An 18,956-nucleotide genomic window follows, 5' to 3' on the forward strand; every position below is an offset into this window, starting at 1 on the left:
AAACTCTATGGGTTAATTGGGTGGTTTAAAGCTTCCTACTCGTTACAAAGGGCTCAACTATAATTCTTCATTGTTCATCATCATCAACCACAGAACCAAGAAAGTGCACATAATGCCTTAAAGACGCATAGTTAAATAATTGCAGAAGATAAATAATTGCATAGTGGGTGTTTTTTCTCTACGCAAATTTGATTTATGGCGTAGTGCAACTGTACTCGCTGTCGTCACCCCAAGAGAATTTACAAGTGACTCTAGAAAGGCCGCTTCTGCAGCTTTCGCTCTGCTGCATGTTCTATGCAGGCCCAACATATATTTTTTTTTCTTTTCAGATGTCCTTATGGCCGAGAAATGGGCCTTGGAAAGCGAGCTCAGACTTCAACAGCCTCCAGGTGGGATTGTTTTTATTGAGCAAACATTTTTGCACTCTTCTTGATTATCCTATTAAGGTAACTGTTGCTTAACAGCTGTCATTAATGGACATGCAAGAAAGGATTGGCAAATAGGCTTTTTATTAGGGGTGTGCGAATAGTGAAATTTCATCTCGAATCGAATTCGAATCGAATAGTGCCGAATATGGCCAAAAATATTGTATATCGAATAGTATATTTACACGAAACGTGTACCGCCAGTTACGGCAAGAGAAAGGAAAAATCAGGGATGCTGCGGCTTATGACAGCTTTATTACGCACTTGTTCGGGAGGGATTTCTTTTTTTCCAGCATTTATGGGCGCGCAGGCATGTTGATACAAGAGCCACCATTCCAGGCAGCAGCGGCACTCCTAACCTCTTAACGGCCAACAGAGGGGGCTATGGTAGCTATTTTTTCCCCTTATCGTTGCGCAATGCGGCTCATCTGACAACGGTAATGTTGAGCTTCATCCTCATGAGTGCACCGGGCCCAAAAATCTTTGGGCGCCTGTTCACAGCAGCGTTTTAACTGAGTGCCGGAACGATGAGAGTTTCTGAATGACTGGTGCGGTGCAGCAGTGGCGACTGCACAGCGTCAACAACTTTTCACGTGTGAAGCCAATCACTGAGGGTTTCGCGGGCCAAACTCGTGGAGCTTTACGCCGCATGCGGCGTACGCGATCGAACTATGCAAGAAGTCCGTACCTTAGTTTCACAAGCGAAGTTAGGAAGGAAGTTGTGTGTTCTTTTACGTGGGGAAATGAAATAATATCCTTTAAAAGAAATATACAATCGCTTTTGAACCAGGATGTCGGTGGAAGTTTCAACGATTGCCTACTGTACCGACGTTAGCGTTAGTTTTAGCCACCCCACCCTAACCAAGTTGCACCATTGGCCGTTGCCGTGTTTTAGATATTCGTCCTGTCGAATTATTCGAAACTTCGAATACTAGCTATTCAAAAGTCGAATCGAATTATTCGATTAGGTATTATTCGATTCGAATTCGAAACTCGAAATAGCCACCCCACCCTAACCAAGTTGCACCATTGGCCGTTGCCGCGTTTTAGATATTCGTCCTGTCGAATTATTCGAAACTTCAAATACTAGCTATTCGAAAGTCGAATCGAATTATTCGATTAGGTATTATTCGATTCGAATTTGAAACTCGAATATTCGCACACCCTACTTTTTATCCAAATAGATAGCTGCCTTTTGGGAGTGTGCTAACTGTGGTTTTCCTGTGCTCGTATTTGTGCAGTGTGAGATCTTCCTTTGGGAGCTGCCGCCAGGAAGGAAGGGGAGGGAGCTGAAAGAATGTCTCTGCTGAGGCTGGCTGTGCAAGAGATGACGAGAGAGGACAATGGAGCTGGTGTGTCCGTGGCATCAAGCAGACAATGCATGTAATTTTCATAGCTTAGTTCAAAGGTAGGCCATATTGGCATCATGTAGTTTGTGCAATTCTTATTGTCAAAAGCATCTCCCCCTCCCCAAGAAATAAGCTAGGACAAGGGAGCAAATGGGCAGAACGGTGATAGTTCTAGAAAACTGTATTATAGGGATGAAGCTTGGGCTAGTTGGCTCTACATAAAGTGCATTAGAAGAAAGGTCCACACTTAGGTGGGTTGGTTCATGACTATGAGCTGAAAACAGTGCCAAAAGACTAGACAAAAAAAGTGCCATCTTTTAGCACTGTTGGTACGTGTTCTTTGTTCCGTCCTGTCTTCTAGCGCTGTTTTCTGCTCATAATGTGTTAGAATTTTCAAGCAATAAATGCCAAGAAAGCAGGCAAGTTAACAGGATACTGGTACTAGAAAGTTAACATCTCTAAATGCAGTGTGGTTGAGTGAACATACCAGATTACAACAATTCCTATGCGTGAGGAACGAGAAAGGTGCTTTCACACATTTTGCAGAGGTAGGGGATTTGCATCTCCTACATATCCTCAAAACCTTCTCCAACAAAGGACTGTCCACCGATCTACGGAGCACAAGAGATTGTTTATGTCGCGTGCTGTTCAGAGTGCAAATTTCATAGATAGGCAGACCAAACACCTCCCATAGCAAGCACATTCACCAACATGCGAATAATCTTCGCAGTTTCAGTCATTGCCAAACACTGAATTGCATGATCACCGAATTAAGCCACGTTCTGTGGTTGCCTTAGAGTTAGAAAAATATTTGATAGACACCCTTGTTTGGAGTTGTGGAAAATGCTTAGAAAAAAATTCAAATGCAAGAAGAAATTCAAATTGGTCATTGGGTATGCTTCATTCGTATGCAGAAGGACTCTGCCGCATTGCAGCCAGTCTTGAGTGGAGACTAAAAAAGAAGCGACACCTCGGTCGGGCTTTGAACCGCCATGTCCTTTAGTTCATATGCTTTTAGTCAGTGTCGAACTCTTTGTCCATCAAAAGAGACATCTCTTGAATGAGCATTTGAACAAAAGCACTATGCCATAGATGCCATATATCTGCTGGCAAAGAAACGCAGTGCCTTCGATAATTGGGCCATGAGCTTCATAAGTAAAGCTCAGTGATGTGATTCGTATGTGTTGTTCTAAGTATACAGAAGCATACCTGCCAAGTCTCCCGGATTACCCGGGAGACTCCCGGATTTTGAACGTTTCTCCTGGTTGTACGGGTCATAGCAAAATCTCCCGGAAATCCAGTTTTGCCCCGCGCGTCCAGTTCATTGCGCGCCCCGTGCGTCACGGTGAGGCGAGGTGGGACGTTTCGCGTATAGATGCGCTACACGCAATTTAAAAATTGATCCTAAATGTGTTATAGGTTATATCAGCCGTTAATATTTCGTAGATGATGCGTTTGTTTACACACAAATCTATCCCACAAGTTATCTTGCCTTCAAAATTTTGTGTCACTACTGCTTTGGAGAGCCCAGCACTTAAAAGGGTAGCCGTTACCGATGTCTGTCGAGATAGCGTGTTCGCCAGCGCTCGCGACCGTCCCCGTCTCAACGGCGCCCCTTATGGTCCCTTGCCCGATGAAATAACTGGTAAGCAAGCGACGACAGGCCTCGCACGCGGAGCGATGTTACCGCATGTGCCCTTCGCGCGACGGTGACGGCCGGGTCGTTTCATCTCTGCTTCAACCGCGTTCGTCCCTAGCGCTAGCGCGCATTTACTCGCACGTGAAACAGACGATGCGTAAGCGATGATATCGGTTTGGACTCTGTACAGATCAGCGGCGACCGCAAAATCCCGCTGACAGTAGGCAGTTTTAGAATAGCGTACGCTAAGTTAGCGTTTGCGGCCCGCTATTTTCGTCACTTAACGGGAGCCCGCGAGCGGTTAGCGTACGATGCATGCGCAGTTGCGCGAAAAGCCAACGCATAGCGCAAAGCTTTGTGTACGCTATTCTAAAACTGCCTAGTGTCCATATAATTGCTATCGCAGTACCCCCCCCCCCCCCCCGCGGTCGGCATACTTCATACCCCCCCCCCCCCCCGGTTGAGTAGATCTCCCGGATTCCGTTTCTCCAATCTTGGCAGGTATGCAGAAGCATACCAAGTACCAAGAAGCCCTTAAACATAGGTATGGCCATCTCGGAAGCCTCTCCAACAAGGCAATATAAAGTTTTGATAAATTCACACAGCACATTGGCTTGCATAAAACGCGTTCTTGGGCTAGTTGGTGCATAGTCTGACAAAATGTTTTTGGAGGCACAAAGGAACGAGGACAAGAAAGAGGGCACCAGTCCTGTCATTTCTTGTTCTCATTCCTTTGTGCCTCCAAAAAACTTTTGTCATAGGCTTGCAGCATTGGTAAAGGCTAGGCTGTTATCTAATGACATGAAGAAATGCGTTTATTGAATAGTCGCAAGTAGGGGTGTGCGAATATTCGAAATTTCGAATATTTTTCGAATAGTGTTTGCTATTCGATTCGATTCGCACTAGAATTTTACTATTCGAACTATTCAAACTTCCCAAAAACCAATACAGGCAACGTCTGATTGAAAAGCGACTCCTTCAGATTTTCAATATGCTTCACCTCATTACACTCTCGTATTGCGGCAAAGCTGCCTTTCAAGCTCCGTTACGGTTGGACTTTGCCAAGAGACAGTCAACGTCCGATTGGAAGTGGTCCCGAGATTTTTCCATATGCTTCACCTCATCACAGCTCGGTATTGCGGCAAAGCTGCCTCTCAAGCTCTGCTACGGTCGCAAATGTACTAACTCAAGAAAATGCTGGTTTCATCATGGAGATGAAAGATCTAGCAGAGGTGGGGGCTTAATTAATGCTGTTTTGGACGTGAAATTGGGGCAGGAAGTCCGAAAAATCGGAAGCCGCTTCGGCTTCCGAGCTAAAGAGCTTCTTTTTAGCATCCAAAATTTAAGATGTTCTTATATATCAACATCTACGAGGCAGATTTGGAACTCCGGACTTGAAGGGAGCACACCCTTGTCCGTCACATCAGTTGGGCTTCCACAGAAGTTGAAAGAGGAGGAGAGGCTGAGGAAATTGCCTCTTTGCCTATCACGTGTAAAGTGTTGTCGGCAACACTTTGGTTGCACCAAATCATGTACATAAATACAATTCGGCCTCTACATTGCCTCATTCTTGATAAGACAACTATGAAACACCACCCCGCCAGTGCTTCATCAACCTAGCAAAAAGAAACACTTTCATGTTGCTATCTTATAAGAATATGCTTAGGAATCCTCTCCAACTTTTTTTCTGCTATTTCACTTCGAAGTGTTTGAGAAATATTCGAGAAATATTCGAAAAATATTCGATTCCATTTGCACTCACACTTCAATATTCGAATTCGCTTCGCACCCAAAATTTTGCTATTCGCACAGCTCTAGTCGCGAGTGTTCGTTTTGGGTTCCCAAAGTTGGTACACCGTGAGAGCATTTATAAAACCTCAGCAGGATCATCGAAAGTTGCACTTTGCAATGTTTTATGTGCATGCAGGTAAAGCAACAAGCTTGCAGCGGAGCTTTCTGCCTGCTCAGAAGACGCATGAAGTGTGCGGAAGACAGCCACATCTCCGCAGTCTCGGCTTCGGTAGTTGTCGAGGGTAGCTGCGCCTTCCGCGCCCAGCAGCGTCAGTCAGCCTCCTGATAAGGCTGCCATTTGCATGTGCCAAACACCATGCATGCACTTCATCCTCTTCTTTTCTCCTCATCGGCGTTCCTCTGGTCGGCGTCCCTACAAGTGGGCACCTGGAGCTGATTAACAGATGTATGGTAAGTCACGAAGTGAACTGTATTTTACTCTACTTTTTATGCTCACGAGTGCCACTATTCCCACATACACATTACAAAACACAGCATAATATTAAAGGGGTGCTGACACCGTTTTTCAAAGGCGAGTTTACCCTTCCATACAATTCTCCGGCGTGCAGAGACAACTCTGAGCAAGTGTGAAGCTCAGCTAATGTTGATAAGATAGTTTGTTTTGATATTTAGTCAGTTTTCCTATGGCACACCTACCGACAGCGATGCTAGTTTGGCGTAAGGCTCCAGTTCTAATACTTATGACTTCATGCAACAGTCTGGCTAGTTGTAATGACATCAGTTACCAAAACTTTCAAAATGGCCAGTTGTGCGTCACCAGTGGAGCCACGGTGCAGAACTGCCGTGGAAACATTGACATCTTGCGCAAGCACGTGACAAGCTCATACCGTGCTGAGGTCGCGAACTGAAACTAGCTTTTAAAAACATGCTGTAATTACTTTTTCAGAGTGCACTCACGCTTAGAAGTACATTTTCTGGGCTCTTGAGGGCTTGGCCTTTCATTTGAAACACGAAAACGACAATGAAAACTGAAAATTTTTGTGTGAGTAACCCTTTGAACAAAAGCCATGGATGCCTCATGAAATGTGAAAATTGACCATTGGCGGCGTCGGCGTCAACATGAGAGATAAAAATTAATCACGTGATTACATCACCATATGACGGCATCATAGTGTTACAGATTGCCCAATTTTGTGATGTCACTATGACGTTACATGACGCGACGTCGTCATAACGTGGTCGCTTGGTCAAAGGTGTGCCGATCATGGAGGCTGTGCAAAACCTGGGGAGGTGCAGAAAGATTTCAGCGGGTGGCAGGGCAGGATCAGTAGTCACGACTGAGAAGAAAAATGGTTGTGGCCTAGCTTGGCTTGGCCCGGTTATGCAAGCGAAAGCTTCAAAGCCAAACACCACGCCCTTAAACCACCAACAGACGCTCGCGCACATGTGCTACTCTGCACCTTGGACGCTGAGGAAGGGCATTCAGAGATGAACGCGTTCGCTGTAGGCTCATGCACAACTGCAGTACCACAACTAAATTTCGCGGGTCTTGTCACGGGGTATCCATTCTTTGCTTCAAGGCCATGCAGAGATACACAGCGAAACCCACTCAACTAGGCCAGTAAAGCTTTTGCTTTAAGAGAAGATGGCTTTCGCCTTCGAGTCATATTAGGTGAATACATGAGAGATCCTGTGAGTTTTTCTTTCTCAGAGGAAGCAGCCAGCATGTATGTATATACAGGGTGTTTCACATAACAAGAACCTAAGATTTCTTAAAAAGTCGTTAACCATATGTCATTGGTTTAATTAAGTTGCGGTTAATCACGTAAACAGCCTGTATACACAGTAGGCCTGATTCATAAGCTTCAGCTACAGGATACTCTAGAAATCTGCATGCTTTAGTATATTCATTGTATCTGACCCTACCGATGTCTTTATTTAGAGTGAGTGGGCTGTGCATCATGTATTATTAACATGAATTTAAGAAGCAGAGCAAAACTGATTTGCCTGCGTCATTTCGAACAATAAAAAACAAGTGTGACATAAATTGGCAGCTTTTTAATCTTAGCACTCAATTCATTTTATTGAAGGCACTCCCGATGTCAGCCTGTCTCATAAGATTGTTTTCCTGTGTGGACACTCCTGATGGATTTGATGTACATTTATCATGTCTCAATAATTTTGAGAAAGGTTAGCTCTGTGTTCTGTAAAACTATCAATGCATATTCTGTCCTTATGCGCAAAATTACACAGCTTATTTTTCCATTATTTGCTCAAATTGACAGTACGCCCCACTAGTTTGTATTGTGTGTGCATGTTTGCACTCACATACTGTATTTCTGTTGTGAGGTTGATGCATTGTCAACACCGAGTTATGAAATTGTGGTCGTGGATGAGTGCTGCTCCCAGAGGGCGTTTGGTAGCAGTGTAAATGCAAGCAGCCACAGCTGGAGCTTGATGAGGTAGGTCAATGGATGAGGCCTTAGCAGGTGTGAGGTAATGTAGGGCACAACCAAAGATGTTAATATACTTGCTTATGCAAGACCTGTGCAATGCAACCTTCGCGAGAATCGTTAGTAAACTTGCAAGTTGGGGTGAGTAGTGAAATTGAGATGGGCGATGTCCTAGAACCATCATACAGCTTCTCATTTTTTTTTTCTTTTTGGTTTGCAACTTCAGTGTTAAATCCGATGTAATCTCTCCCCTGTAAGAAATATCTGTGGCGTGTATATTTAAAACAATCAAGAGCCTTTAGAGAATCGAGAACCGAATATAACACAGCCAGGCCAGCTCAGGCCAAGCCAGAATAATTCATACCAGGTCCCAGCTTAGGCCTGTGCATAACACGAATACAGTAGAACTTCGTTGACACGTTCCTGCTTAGTACGATTTCCCAGCTTCTACTCTCGCATTCACGAAAACAGAAACTAACCCAATAGAGCTACGTGTAATACGTTCCGGTTAATACGTTACCGGAAAATACGATTATTCGGCAGCAACGTTCAGCACCGCGGCAAACTGCGGTCGTATGGTACGTTTTGCAGCCAGAAACTCTAATTCAGTTGTGCAAAAGGGCCCACTCGTGTACTTATGAAGTGCTAAGCGGCAGACTGCCGCCGCATGGTGACGGCGGCTTCTCTGCAGTGCCTAATTTCCACCCTCCGCACCTTCCCTGCTTTGCTCGATCGTCCCCTCTGCGGCTTCTCCAAATTACTCGATCGTCCCCGCCGTGTCTTCTCCGAATTGCTCACTCGCCCCCCTTATTCATTGCCTCAGCTCTCTGTCAGCCACACACCGACCCAAAGGCAGGCGGCCACGCTGGCCGTCAAAATGTTCACACGGAATCAATGGAGGCCGTCGTTCCTCCAGTCTGGCGCGGTTCGGTACGAGACTTATGGAAACGCACGTGCCACTGCCGCTACACAACACGCCGGGCAACCATAGCAACGTTGCCATCGTGCGCAATGTATGTGGCCGAGAAGACGTCATTTCCTCCACTCATCCTGCCAGAACGAATTTGTTCTGTAAGATATCCGACGCCAAAAAGAGACGATGCGCGTTCACCACCATCTTTCTCAGGACTCAACAGATCGCAATGCAGGCGCTTGGGGACTTCACCTTCGGTTGTCATTACGCCTGGCGTTATCTTTTAAAGCCTGTTCCGCCGTGCGAGATGGTGCGATTGCTAGTGGCGGCAAACATACCGCCACATGTCTCAAGTTAAGACAGAATGCAAACTAATCGGCGCGTGTGTGCGACATAGTACGCGATAGCCACGAGCAGCTGTCTTTTTCGGGGACGCTTATCACTGTCGCGAGATTCCGCATGTCGTGTTGTACCGCTGTTGTTACATGCAGTGCGCAGAGTTGAGCTTGTTAAGCCGTTAACGGCACGGTAGTTTTCACGGACGAGGCGAGTCGCATGTGATCGTATCCCAATTGCGTATGCTCGAGAATATCGCTTCAGCTCTTCGGCAAACCTAGCCACATATTTCCAAGCGGCAATGCAAAAAGTACCTACGCTCACGCAGCGCAGTTACGTTTGCTGCCATGGCATTAGCGTTTCTTTACGTTTACGCTGGTTGTCCCAGCGTTCGATTTTGCAATATCCGGGTTGTCTCGGGATTTCAACACACATGACCACGACGTTGTTTCCTGTCAGGACCAGAACTAAGTGGCTGAGCTCTGGGTGCGAGCGAGATGCCGGAAGTTAAAAAATCGAAAGAGTTACTGTATGTTTTTGAGAAATAAATGTTTTTTGCCCGTGCACTTCGATATGGGCTTGTCAGCCTCCATTTTTACCAGATTGGGATCATACGTTTTCCCGAATCGTACATTTATTTTTCGTGTTTTTTTTTCGGAAACGTATGAACGAGGTTCAACTGTAATTTAGGTTTGGACAGGGCACGGTGAGAAAATTGGCCCGTGTGATGCTTTAGGGTACACTTACTGAAACATCAACAGCCGAGAAACTTGTATTTATGCGCCACTTTGCAGTGTACTGTCAATGTAGAGGTAGAATTCTTTTAGGGGTTTGTACTGTACAACTGAAAAGTTCCACAGACTGAAGCATGCCAGCACTGTGTGCAGATGGGCAAAGAAGACCTGTACCATGCCTATGCCCTGATGAGGTTCATGGCCGAGATGGTGACTGGAATGAGGCGGTGTACGGCGTCCGTGTGGATCGGTGAGCAAGATCAACTGGGCAGCTGTGGAGATCAACACAGGCAAGTGCCTCCTGAAGCATAATGTGGTCTGTAATGAAGTACTGACCCACTGTCTAGCGTTATCTCTGGCACTTTTATTTAGCAGTGCCGTTAATACCTTTGAGCAAATTCCTCCTTCGCACAAACACATGCACAACAGCAAATATTGTTACTGTCTAATTTATGGTGACTGCAAGTTTACGGACCTTAGGAGTGATCTTTAATGACTTCAGGCTTTGTAACCAGGCCTCATGCCTATTGTGCCTTGACATTTCACATTCCTAACACGTCTACTAATTTTATGCAAACTTTATCCTTGGCACCCATGGCACATTACATTTAATCGACAAGGATATATGTGGCTGGTGTAGTGCTTTGGTGTGTGTATGCAGCAATGTTTTGTGCAAGTTACATGTGCAGTTTGCACATACGCATATGCTATTTTACTGCATAGGTAATAGTGTATAGGGGAACTCGCCTTTGACGATTATACTGTTGAATCTCGCAGTCACGAAATCGGTGGGAAAATACAGTGTAACCTCAATTATAGATCCCCCGGTTTTGCGATGACTTACATTTTACGACGAATCGGGTTGGTCCTGGCAAAACCCCAATAGAAATAATGTATTGATCTCAGTTATGCGACGCAATTTTACGCCAACCCCGCAGTTTTTGTCGACTCTCCGATACCATCCAACAAAAAAAATAACCTTCTTTGCTTGAATATAATGCCGACCAAATATTCGCGGGTGCTAAAAACTTACAAGCCCCTAGGTTGAAGATTAAAAACAAAAAAAAAAAAAGAGTGGAGACTGGTATAGTGTGCCTTCTTAGACAGCAAAATTTATTCTCTGGCAGTTCACGTGCTTCTGTGATCCAGTTTTTTTGGCTTTAATATCGCTTCTGCATATGCCTTGATCGTGTGTGTATCCCAGGGCTGTTACCTAGACAAGCTCGTTCAACACGAAGTAGCTTCAGATAGTCAACAACCTCATCTTCGAGATTCGGATATTTTCACGTTTTTGGCTTGTGGAAACTTCTGGTCAACATGCAGCTGAAGATCTCTTCCCTTTGTTTGCGGCACTCGCGGTCAAGCCTCGAGCATGCAAAAAGAATGCGACGCAGCTATCTTCAGCATGCAAAATAACTTTCCCTTGTCGTGAGCATTTATAATAACAGCGGCACCTCACCAATTTCGCTTCACAAGGGGGCAAATATGGTGTGGACAGCGCAGTTGCACGCGAAATCATCCTACTCGTACTTGCAACAAAACGTGCTCCATTGCCATTACGTGACGGCGATGACACTGTATTTGACTCTTCTGACAGGAGGCTGCTGCGGCCAACGCGGTTTCGGTTTTGCTTTAGTGCGCAGGGAATTTTCCGACTTGATTTATCGGAAAAAAGATGCGCATTGGATTTCATTTTTTAAGTTGAGAATGAAGATTCGCTCACGGCTCCTTTGATTAAATGCTTAGCTGCCATTTTCTAAAACAATTTAATTTACTTCCCAGGGGGAAGCGCGGGGACATGCCGTGGGCTTATTCAGGCTGTCTGTAGCAGTATTTTGGGCAAGGCTGAGTATCGCTGCCTATATTCTTAGTTTTTCGATAACAGAGTGATTTTGCGTGGGCCCCTCAGTCGTATAATCGGGGTTCCACTGTAGTTGCTATCGCTATCACAATAACTTTGTTTTCGCAAAATAATGCCGTGCAAATACGGAAATAGGCAGCAAAACAAAAATTTAATACCAAAACCAAGTTAGCTTGCCTTGTTCACCCTTACTGCGTAGTAAAAGCATAGTTAGAGCTTCACAGTGCAGCAAGTAGTGCATTGCCACATCGTCATCATGCATTTCGAGGAATGTCAGAATCATGTCATTGGTCATGTTTTCCCATGGCTTGTACCCTGTTCCTTGGTATCATTGGTTTCGCACATGCTGCTTACGATGGCCTCTTCGTAGACGAGCACGTCTTCAACCGCAGTAGCAAAGTTGTCAGCGTCGATGCTATCGGAAAAGTCGCAATTTAGGGACCGTGATGGCTCTTCAGCAGCATGGAAACTCGCGGGATCAAAATAGTTTTCAATGACAGCCAGGCGTGCTGGCCTGTGTTGCACACGGTACACCACACAATCGTAGCTGCACATGACACAGAACACTTTGCAGAAGCAGCACCACACGAACTGCGCACAATGCAGAAAGGGTAGTTGCAGAGTCACGTGTAGCCCCTACTGTTTTAACTAAATCTTTCACACGTGCTGAAAATGAAATGAACTTTATAAAATTCCATGTAAGACATTCCATGACACATACGGCACACATCTAATAAACTTTCCCTTACGCATTCGCCCAAGATGACTGGAAGGTGAAAGCCATCTTTTTTTCCTGCTCAGTTAATTGTATTGATGCCACCTGAAAGCTTTCCACGCCCAACACGGTTTTGCATTGCCCAGTGGCATAGCCAGGGGCACTGCCATAGCCCCCCCCCCCCCCCGAAAATTTTTTTCGCTATAGCATACAGGGCCCAAAATGACACTTGACCACGCTGCTTGCCCGACATAACCATATGACTGAATGAAGGCAGCTAAAAAGCGGCTGAAGAGCTGCTCATCAGAAAGGCGTAGGTACACGGGTAGCAGTGCAGAGGCAACATGGCTTTCTAAGCCGGTACTTGAGGAGTTGGGGGGCTTCTTCAGTGCTTCTGCTGCCTGATCTTTGCTCCAACTTTGGGGTCCTGGTGGGTAAAGGTTGTGATGGGGGTGGTCTTCATCGGCAGACGTTACGTGATATGTTGCCATCGCGGCCTTTTGCATTTCTTCAACATTATCACTGTTAAGCAGTGCCATGCCATAGTAATTTGTTAGTTTCCTCATTAAATCTTGAATGAGGCCACCTTTCCCTCCAAGAGGTTCCCCTTTTTTTGCCTTTCGTGAGCATGGCACGTGGGGCTGTTCTCATTCTTTCCTTTACGTGATCAATGCAGTCCTCCTTCGTGAATGGAATAAATCCATACGTTTTATCTTCAAAAAGTGCAACAAAAGTTTAGCTGTCGCCATCACAAACAATGTCTGTGTATCGCAAACCATGTTTGCTAAGGGACCTTCTGAACAGAATTTACGCTGCTTCATCCTCCATTTTGCCAGAATTTATATCTGTGTTTTTTTGGCAGATATGTCATGATTTCCAACTGCTACAGCCCTCGTCACTTCTTTGGGGCCCAGCGTGCAACCATGGCACCGGTTTGAAAGTACAACACAATCCAGCACCAGCCCTATGTAAAATCTGTCACAATGCCGACGCCTATGTGGGATGGATGACCACAAGTCAACCATGTCCCATTATAGACTACTGTTATGTTATTGTTAGGCATGTTCGAATAGTGATTTTTCACTTTGAAGTGAATACGAATCGAATAGTTACCTCATTCGAATAATTTTGAAGTGAAGTGCATATTTTCGAATCAAAGTGAATACCTGGGAGACAAAGTTCATGAGAGAAAAATTGATGGAATGAACTACATTACCTTATTACAATAACCTTTGCTGGCTGTTTCATCCACTAAATCTTTTTAACCTTGATAAGCAGGTGATCAGAAATAGACAGACGTCAGACTTTTCATTTTCAAATTTATTAGCACCCACCCTTTTATGTAATACCCTCGTAAGAGGGCCCTTAGGGGTATTGTGAATAAAAAAAAACCATGGCTGATCCCTCCGTCATAGCAATTGGTATAACACGAAAGTGAAACGTGTCTTCACAGAAGTAGTGCTTATTGTGTAGTGATATATGAGAGCGTGTACAATGTCTATTCGTGTTTGGTAGCTATAGCACCATTTGACGTGGATGCACCCATGTTGACGCCTCGTGGCCTGTCTCCATCGCGACGACTAACGCCCATGATCATGATTACATCGTTGTGGTAGCTGAAGTTGTGAACATATATTTGGACACAGCGAATCGTGAATTCCGCGTAAAGATGACATCAACAAGCTCATAATCAACACTGGTGTGCGCTTTCTAGTAATGTGTATCCGACGCCTCTGCTCATGCATACACTACGACACTGCGTTTCAGCAACAGGGAGGCAGAGGTTTGCAGCTTGAGCCACAAACGCGTGCGTCCCGCTGGCCTCTGTCTCACTCCACCAAGGCACGACATTTGCCCGTCGAAACCGTGTCCTTTCTGCAACGCATATTGCAGCAGTTTTGTTAGTCGGTGCTCTCACAATCGAAGCAGTCGGCGGCAGAGAAATCCCGTTGGTGCATGTGGAAGCTGCACTACTCCGATGAGCCGGCGCACGCTAACATGAAGCGAAAGGCAACGAACGTAACTGCATCTAGGGTGCCTCGGTGATGCCAGCGTGGCCAGTGTCCCTCGCTGGTATCAAGACTCTTTAACCATGACCTCCGATATCACGCGCAATCACGGAGTAAGCGCTAGTAAGTGTCGATCGTGATGCATTACTTTTCACTAGGGGTGTGCGAATATTCGAAATTTCGAATATTTTTCGAATAGTGTTTGCTATTCGATTCGATTCGCACTGACATTTTACTATTCGAACTATTCGAACTTCCCAAAAACAAATGCAGTCAACGTCCGGTTGAAAGTGACCCCTTCAGGTTTTCAATATGCTTCACCTCATTACACTCTCGTATTGCGGCAAAGCTGCCTTTCAAGCTCCGTTACGGTCGAACTTAGGCAAGAGACAGTCAACGTCCGATTGAAAGTGGTCCCTAGATTTTCAATATGCTTCACCTCATCACACCCCCGTATTGCGGCAAAGCTGCCTTTCAAGCACCGTTACGGTCGAACTTGGGCAAGAGACAATGTCTGATTGGAAGTGGTCCCTAGGTTTTCAATATGCTTCACCTCCTCACACCCCCGTATCGCGGCAAAGCTGCCTTCCAGGGTCCGTTACGGTCGAACTTAGCCAAGAGACAGTCAACGTCCGATTGGAAGTGGTCCCTAGATTTTCAATATGCTTCACCTCATCACACCCCCGTATTGCGGCAAAGCTGCCTTTCAAGCTCCGTTACGGTCGAACTTGGGCAAGAGACAATGTCTGATTGGAAGTGGTCCCTAGGTTTTCAATATGCTTCACCTCATCACACCCCCGTATTGCGGCAAAGCTGCCTTTCAAGCTACGTTACGGTCGAACTTGGGCAAGAGACAGTCAATGTCTGATTGGAAGTGGTCCCTAGGTTTTCAATATGCTTCACCTCATCACACCCCCGTATTGCGGCAAAGCTGCCTTTCAAGCTCCGTTACGGTCGAACTTAGGCAAGAGACAGTCAACGTCCGGTTGAAAGTGACCCCTTCAGGTTTTCAATATGCTTCACCTCATTACACTCTCGTATTGCGGCAAAGCTGCCTTTCAAGCTCCGTTACGGTCGAACTTAGGCAAGAGACAGTCAACGTCCGATTGGAAGTGGTCCCTAGATTTTCAATATGCTTCACCTCATCACACCCCCGTATTGCGGCAAAGCTGCCTTTCAAGCTCCGTTACGGTCGAACTTGGGCAAGAGACAGTCAATGTCTGATTGGAAGTGGTCCCTAGGTTTTCAATATGCTTCACCTCATCACACCCCCGTATTGCGGCAAAGCTGCCTTTCAAGCTCCGTTACGGTCGAACTTAGGCAAGAGACAGTCAACGTCCGATTGGAAGTGGTCCCTAGATTTTCAATATGCTTCACCTCATCACACCCCCGTATTGCGGCAAAGCTGCCTTTCAAGCTCCGTTACGGTCGAACTTAGGCAAGAGACAGTCAACGTCCGATTGAAAGTGGTCCCTAGATTTTCAATATGCTTCACCTCATCACACCCCCGTATTGCGGCAAAGCTGCCTTTCAAGCTCCGTTACGGTCGAACTTGGGCAAGAGACAATGTCTGATTGGAAGTGGTCCCTAGGTTTTCAATATGCTTCACCTCCTCACACCCCCGTATCGCGGCAAAGCTGCCTTTCAGGGTCCGTTACGGTCGAACTTAGCCAAGAGACAGTCAACGTCCGTTTGGAAGTGGTCCCTAGATTTTCAATATGCTTCACCTCATCACACCCCGTATTGCGGCAAAGCTGCCTTTCAAGCTCCGCTACGGTCGCAAATGTATTAACTCGAGAAAACGCTGGTTCCAATATGGAGATGAAAGATGTGGCAGAGTTGGGGGCTCAATTAATGCTGTTTTGGACCTGAAATTTGGGCAGGAAGTCCGAAAAATCAGACGCCGAAGCTTTTTAGCATCCAAAATTTCAGATGTTCTTATATATCGATGTCTACGAGGCAGATTTGGAACACCGGACTTGAAGGGAGCACACCCTTGTCCGCCACATCAGTTGACCTTCCACAGAAGTTGAAAGAGGAGGAGAGGCTGAGGAAATGGCATCTCTGCCTATCACGTGTAAAGTGTTGTCGGCAACACTTTGGTTGCACCAAATCATGTACATAAATACAATTCGGCCTCTACATTGCCTCATTCTTGATAAGAAAGACAACTATGAAATATGACCCCACCAGCGCTTCATCAACCTAGCGAAAAGAAACACTTTCAGGTTGCTATCTCACAAGAACATACTTAGGGATTCTCTGCAACGTTTTCTGTAATTTCACTTCGAATTATTCGAAAAATGTTTGAGAAATATTCGAAAATTATTCGAAATTATTCGATTCGATTCGCACTCAATCTTCATTATTCGAATTCACTTCGCACCCAAAATTTTGCTATTCGCACAGCTCTACTTTTCACCTCTCACAGACGGCGGCACCGCACAGCCCCGCTCCACCCCGGCAACCTACACCGCCAAGAGAGCACCATGCGAGAGAGAATGTGTGAAAGATATAAGGTGCATTCGTGAAGCGTCCAGCAACTGCGAAGGTAGCTTAGTCGGTTCAGCGTTGGGCGCTTACCGTCGCGGCCGCAAGGTCGTGGGTTCGATTCCCAGCGGCGGATTTTTTTTCTTGGTTCTTTTCTTTCTCACCCGTTGGCGTCCATTTTATCAACGTCATATCCGTAACGGATGTACTAAAGCACTTTAATGTTAATAAAAATAAATAAATGTCCAGCCTGACTTCCTAGCACATGTTGCTGTGCATGAACACCAACTGTTCTGCATGCTTGTGGAGAACGTGCTTCTTCGTGCCGTGACAACATTACCTGTAGTGAAAAATGGCCTCTCACTGGACACTTGAGTAACTGGCACTGAGAGGTAGAGCCGAGCTACCTTGGAGAGGGATGGGTACTTGGCCTTGCCAATATTTTTACACCACAGAAAAGGATTGTCCAAACGAGGTTGGACAAGTGCATGGAGGTGCACCTCTTTCTTCAACCTCTCAGGGGCAGTTGGTGCAGTGTTGGAACCAGCCAAAGTTCCAAACACTCTCCACACATCACTGCTCGGTGAAGCAGCTTCTGCAGACACGCTGCTAAAACTTGGCTCTTCATCATCGTTCTGTTGAGGCAGGCTCTTTCCCAAAGCTGAGCAGCACTCACTCTTTAACCATTGTTACTCACAAGTGGCATCATAGCACACTGCCTTAAATCGGGCATCTAGTGGTGTGCTCAGGGCATATGGCACCTGCAGTTTAATGTCCCCAAACCTACACTTGATGGCCCGAAGGAGGTTTCCTGCAAATACAGACTTCTCCTCACGACTCCGCTCTTGCTGGGTGAGGAGGAGCGGCATGCAGTGCACTAGCGGCACCACTTGCAAAAGTGCTGGGTGCTTTTCGGAGCAACTTTCTCCCGTTGCATCATCAATGCATTTAAGGACTAACGTCACAGATGTCATGAGACGCCATTCACTTGAGGTAACATCCTCCAATGTGTCCTGTTCGGACAGGTCCAAAGAAATCGGACAACGAAGCTTTAAAAGGCGAGTCATCATTTTGTACTCACTGTTCCAAGTGTTACCACATATTGGATTACTTCAAGGGGTTCTAAGCCCATGCTTGTTTGAAGTTCCTTGAGGCAATTCCTGGCCTGGGAGCTCCTCTTGCAGTATCCTACAATTTCTCGTGCCTTTATGCACAGCTGCTCAAAGTTTGGGGTGTCTCTCTTTGCACAGTTAATGCACGGTTGCAAGGTGTGCGCAAAGCATTGAATGCTTAACCATCCTGTTCGCAATGCAGCACCCAGGAAGTTTCTGGCATTGTCAGTTACAACGAAGACTGGTATACCTTGAGGCAGTCCCCATTCCTCGGCTAAATCAAGGACGTTTTTCAAGTTTTCAGACTTATGGCCCTCGGACATGTGCTGGCATGCAAGATGGTAATTGTGAAGATTGAACTCTTCGTCCAGCGGGTGGCATGTAAACGAGACATAACTATCCCCACGCCTAGACCACCACCTGTCTGTTGTGACCAAGTAGCATGGGGTACAGTGGTTGAAGTGATGGTGCAGCTCACCTTTAATCCACTCTTCTTCCTTGGCGTGCGGCAAGGGGAGCAGGAGATGATGTCTTCTTATCTTTCACATTATAAGGGTCAAGCACTTCAAGGAGCTTGATTTCTTCGTCCTGGAAAGAAAATCTGGAAAGTATCTGGTGGGCACTTTCCATAAAATTAAAGTCCAGACACCTTAAGCGGAAGCCTTCGAGATGTTGTGCTGACACGTTATTCTCTCTGAGAAACGAGCACGTTGTTTTCGCTCCCAGATACACTTCTGGCTTCAGGAAATGGCTGGGATTTCTGAACTCTATATCTTCAATTGGTGTGGATCTTAAATACAAACCCTTAAGGTAGCAGTCGTAAATAGTCCGGTGAGAATTACCAACTGTCTTCCTCAGGTTATGGATTTAGGGGAATTCAGACTGCATTTTCTTGTTAAGCTTGGTAAAAATAGAAAGAACAAATTCCAGGAACTCTAAATACATTCTTATAAGAGGATCTTGAAGACGCTGCAATATTGTCTGTGGTGACAATAGGCGAGATGTGTTGACTTCTTCTGCAAAAAAATGCTTCAACGGCTTGTACTGTTCCAGCAATCTTTCTACAACGGAGTGGAGAGACAACCACCTTCTCTGGCTTGCCTGTAGCATCTTGTGCGGTTTACTGTCCAGGAAGGTTTAGAAAACTTTTAAGTTTTTCTTGTCGCTT

The 18,956-nt window shown here is 45.8% G+C and overlaps 1 long non-coding RNA gene across 1 annotated transcript; it reads left to right on the forward strand.

Moving 5' to 3' along the window:
- The first annotated feature begins 261 nt into the window (after positions 1-261).
- On the forward strand, positions 262-10,177 carry LOC119398039 (uncharacterized). The gene is made up of 4 exons (XR_005184736.2): positions 262-389; positions 1,667-1,777; positions 5,341-5,615; positions 9,755-10,177. It is a non-coding gene; the product is annotated as an uncharacterized LOC119398039 (long non-coding RNA).
- Positions 10,178-18,956: the final 8,779 nt, after the last annotated feature.

Source organism: Rhipicephalus sanguineus, chromosome 6, assembly GCF_013339695.2.
Source record: "Rhipicephalus sanguineus isolate Rsan-2018 chromosome 6, BIME_Rsan_1.4, whole genome shotgun sequence".
NCBI lineage: Eukaryota > Metazoa > Arthropoda > Arachnida > Ixodida > Ixodidae > Rhipicephalus > Rhipicephalus sanguineus.